Raw genomic sequence first — 5,326 nt, forward strand, 5'->3', positions numbered from 1 at the left:
GGACACAACCAGTGTATTTACATAATCTGAATTAAATGTAAATCAAGCTGTTTCATCTTCCGTCTCCCTGGATTCGAGGGGTTAAAGCGAGCGCTTAGAAACAGCACCCCTCAGCAGGGAGAAAGGGGCTCTCCATTGTTGAAAAATCTGGACTCATAGGCCTGGAGCGGCTTCATTTCAGCAACCTCTGCGTTTTTCAGATTTACCCCAGATGCCCCCTGAAGGAGACGGAACAGCCAGTTTGTCTTTAGGATACAATTCACGTAAATGAGGCAGTTTGGCCCATAATCCTTGCCTAATTAAGTGCCCGTCTGCCTCTGCAGAATGCTAAGGGATGGACTGGACTACCTGTCGAATTATGGGAACAGCTGGAGCAGCCCGCCTGTCAGCAGATCAGCTCCACATTATTGTCCTCATTTACTGAGAAACAAAAATGGCAATGCCTCCAAGTATAGCTGAATCCTTCTGCTCTTTAAATCTCTTTTGGTGATAAATGCTCAGCCTTCTCTACATCTTTAATATTGTTAATATGAATATATATACAAACATATAAAAAAAAACAAGTTTCTCTTTAACAAAGAGAACAGAACTGTCTCAAAGATGGGTTTCATGCTGCTGCCGTTACCAGAAAATGGTGTTAAGTTTAAATGCTTTGCATCTATTAATGAAAACCATCATCAAATTTACATTAAAATCATTATGGAATGAATAATTAACACCAAAGAGCTGTTTGCCAAGGGGAATTAATTAATCAAACAATCAGAATTATTAGGTTGCGTTTCACAGGGATGGAGCCAGTAAATCTTGGTCTAGTGTTTTGAATCGGCATCAAAGGTGCTGATTTTCTTTTAACAATGACATCACGGGATTTTATGCTTTCCAAATATCCATAAAGTCAGAAGTCTTTTTTTATTGGCCAGCGCTGTGACCTACATAGCGCTATTAATGATTCTCTGCTCTGTGATCAGCAGCTAATCACGGCTGCCCTAGTTAGGCAACATCACAGACTCAGAGTGCCACCAACTGGAGCGTTACACAGAAAACACATAGTTAACTCATTATGAATTTAGACATTAAAGCTTTAATGAAACATTTTCAAACTACATTTATACAAAATATATGTACATAAAGCGCAGGCTCTCAGCTATAATTTGAGAATATCCACCTCCTATCCAGTGGAATCAATCAATGTACAAACCCCTTTTGGAAAGAACCAAAAGTAATTGAATAACTGACTCTTCTTTCACTTCATTAACATTTATGGGCAGTTCCTTTATTAGTTAAATGGATGATGACAGGCAAAAAACATAGAGAAGGCATGGAACAGCTCATGATTCAACGGACACCACATCAACTTTAGAACACATAGGAGGCAGTGTGTTGACTTGGACATACACCGCTGCCAATGGCACTGGGTAGCTGGTGATGTTACAGAGAGCAGAAGCAGCTGGATGTTTTTTTAGGTATACAGCAACATACTGTCTGATAAAATACAGCCATGTTCAGTCAGTCACCTGATCCCAGCCAAATAAATACGTGTTTTCCCTGCTGAAGACTAAACTTCATGCAGCAAGACCCACAATCAAACAGAAATGTCTGGATAAGCAGAATGAAACCCAGTGTTTCATACCCAAAGTTAACATTTTGGGTATGAAATGCAGGGTCAGAACTCTGCATTTCAACTACATCTCAGTTGTTTTATTACAGAGCCTTAGCAGTGACGCAGAGAGCCAAAGTTATGAAAACAGTGTTACTGTCCGAATGCATGTGGATCAAACTTTCATTTATTGCATGGAAGAAAGGTTTGAAAAGGTTTCTGAAGGTCAAAAGACATTTTAGACCTATTTCCCTACAAGATAAGGGAGAAAGTGCTACATTTTGGTGGTTTAGACCTTGTCGTTGCCATGATTGTCGCCTGTGTTGGGTTAGAAAATGACGCCACCTGCTGGGCACTAAAACCTGGCACATGTGAGATAATACCAGATGCTTTTATAGTGAGGAAACAAATTCTTGTTTTTTGAAGAGATGAGGCTGCAAAAAGGTTAACAGCCGTTGGAAATCAACAAAGGATAAATATGTGGAAAATTCTCATGCCCACTTTGAAGTAGGGTGGGGAATCTGTGATACTGTGGGCTCTTTTCCAAAGACTCTGGGGATCTTCTTAAAGTAGACGGCATCATGAACTCTTTGAAATGTCAGGAGATTTTAAATAGAAATGTGGCATCCTCTCCCAGAAAACTGAAGACTGGTCACCACTGGGTCTTTCAGCAGGATAATGATCTAAAACATATGGAGAAAGAAGACCTCAAGGCACAAAATCAACCATCTTCCCTGTCCACCTCAGCCCCCCAACCAGGATTCTGTAGAAACGTTGTGGAATGAGCAGAAGAGAAGAGACTCAGGACTCTAAATGGTTCCCAATAAATGTTGGGAAATCAAACTATATAACCTAAAAAATTATAATTGTAAAAATATATTCATATTACTGTTGAAAAATGTAAAATACATAGATAGAGAAAGTTGAAAATATAATATATGTTGTTGATACTGTTTGTGATATCATCATTCCACTGTTATTAAATGACTTGGCAGAAAAGCTTGTCTACTCAACCTATAATCAGTCATGAGTCCCTCTTATTTTGTGGGTAGAAACCTAAAACGTTTGCGTGAAATAGAATGGTAAAAGATCCCTCTCACTTTAAGCTCCAGCCTTGAGACATGTTATAGAAGAAAACATGTTGTTCTATTAGCAAAATAAGGTTTTACATTAGTAGCAATAATGGTAGGACCAGTTATATTTTAAGTGTTACCAGATCCCCAAAATCACTGACAGGAAAACTGATTTTTCTCTATAAATTGAAGACTCAAATCTACAAATTCTTTCTAATGAATAAAGAAATACCACAATGTCCCTGCCACAGAAGGGCCATCCATCTTCTCACGAGCAAAACGTTAAAAAAACTCTGAAGGTACTACAAGTCTTAAATAATTTCTAAAGATTTTAATGCAATAAATGCTACAATAAGTCCCCAAAAATTACAGCTGACCTACAGGCAAACAAGACCAGGTATTAGACTGGGCTAAAAACCAAGAAAAAACAAGTGCATTATAGAATGCAACTTATGCACATTAAATAAAAGAACTAAAATCACTTTAACCATCATAAAGTTTTTGACCTGAAGCTGCTGCTGAACCTGTCTGTCAAGTTTCACAATTTCTGCGAACAAACTGTTTCTACTGCCACATCTTTAAAGTCACATCAACAAGTTATACAGTACAGACCAAAAGTTCGGACACACCTTCTCATTCAAAGAGTTTTCTTTATTTTCATGACTATTAATATTGTAGCTTCACACTGAAGGCATCAAACTATGAATTAACACATGAGGAATTATATACTGAACAAAAAAGTGTGAAACAACTGAAAATATGTCTTATATTCTAGGTTCTTCAAAGTAGCCACCTTTTGCTTTGATTACTGCTCCTCACACTCTTGGCATTCTGTTGATGAGCTTCAAGAGGTAGTCACCTGAAATGGTTTTCACTTCACAGGTGTGCCCTGTCAGGTTTAATAAGTGGGATTTCAAGCTTTATAAATGGGGTTGGGACCATCAGTTGTGTTGTGCAGGAGGTGGATACAGTACACAGCTGATAGTCCTACTGAATAGACTGTTAGAATTTGTATTATGGCAAGAAAAAAACAGCTAAGTAAAGAAAAACGAGTGGCCATCATTACTTTAAGAAATGAAGGTCAGTCAGTCTGAACAATTGGGAAAACTTTGAAAGTGTCCCCAAGTGCAGTCGCAAAAACCATCAAGCGCTACAAAGAAACTGGCTCACATGAGGACCACCCCAGGAAAGGAAGACCAAGAGTCACCTCTGCTGCGGACGATAAGTTCATCCGAGTCACCAGCCTCAGAAATTGTAGGTTAACAGCAGCTCAGATCAGAGAACAGGTCAATGCCACACAGAGTTCTAGCAGCAGACACATCTCTAGAACAACTGTTAAGAGGAGACTGTGTGAATCAGGCCTTCATGGTAAAATAGCTGCTAGGAACCACTGCTGAGGACAGGCAACAAGCAGAAGAGACTTGTTTGGACTAAAGAACACAAGGAATGGACATTAGACCAGTGGAAATCTGTGCTTTGGTCTGATGAGTCCAAGTTTGAGATCTTTAGTTCCAACCACCGTGTCTTTGTGCTGCGCAGAAGAGGTGAACGGATTGACTCTACATGCCTGGTTCCCACCGTGAAGCATGGAGGAGGAGGTGTGATGGTGTGGGGTGCTTTGCTGGTGACACTGTTGGGGATTTATTCAAAATTGAAGGCATACTGAACCAGCATGGCTACCACAGCATCTTGCAGCGGCATGCTATTCCATCCAGTTTGCGTTTAGTTGGGCCATCATTTATTTTTCAACAAGACAATGACCCCAAACACACCTCCAGGCTGTGTAAGGGCTATTTGACCAAGAAGGAGAGTGATGGGGTGCTGCGCCAGATGATCTGGCCTCCAGTCACCGGACCTGAACCCAATCGAGATGGTTTGGGGTGAGCTGGACTGCAGAGTGAAGGCAAAAGGGCCAACAAGTGCTAAACATCTCTGGGAACTCCTTCGAGACTGTTGGAAAACCATTTCAGGTGACTACCTCTTGAAGCTCATCAACAGAATGCCAAGAGTGTGCGGAGCAGTAATCAAAGCCAAAGGTGGCTACTTTGAAGAACTTAGAATATAAGACATATTTTCAGTTGTTTCACACTTTTTTGTTCAGTATATAATTCCACATGTGTTAATTCATAGATTTGATGCCTTCAGTGTGAAGCTACAATATTCATAGTCATGAAAATAAAGAAACCTCTTTGAATGAGAAGGTGTGTCCAAACTTTTGGTCTGTACTGTACATCAAAACTTATTTGAAAGTTGCGTTTTGAAAAACAGGACAATAAGTGTCAAAATGAATTCAAAAATTATGAGCCAGAAGAATTGACCACAGGCCAGGTTTTCCAAGAAGTCCAAAATGGGTCATAGGTGTTTAAATTGCTTCTGTTTCCACATTTTGCCACTTGAAGCATAAAATCCACATACTGGGGCTCTTCAAACCTTTGTGGAACAAGCAGCATGAAAATCTCCAGGATTGACTCAGAAAAGACTGCTTGATTGCCCACAAGGTGGCAGTCTACACCATCTTTTCTTTACCAACCCCACAATGAAACCATGTGAGGGAATCTGATGTTTTTCACAGGCAACATTCACATTCTGCAAACCTCTTCACATTAATCATCAGATTAACTCAAAGGGGAGCATTAAATGGAAGCAGGATGACTTG

This window comes from Girardinichthys multiradiatus, chromosome 7, assembly GCF_021462225.1.
Source record: "Girardinichthys multiradiatus isolate DD_20200921_A chromosome 7, DD_fGirMul_XY1, whole genome shotgun sequence".
Lineage (NCBI taxonomy): Eukaryota > Metazoa > Chordata > Actinopteri > Cyprinodontiformes > Goodeidae > Girardinichthys > Girardinichthys multiradiatus.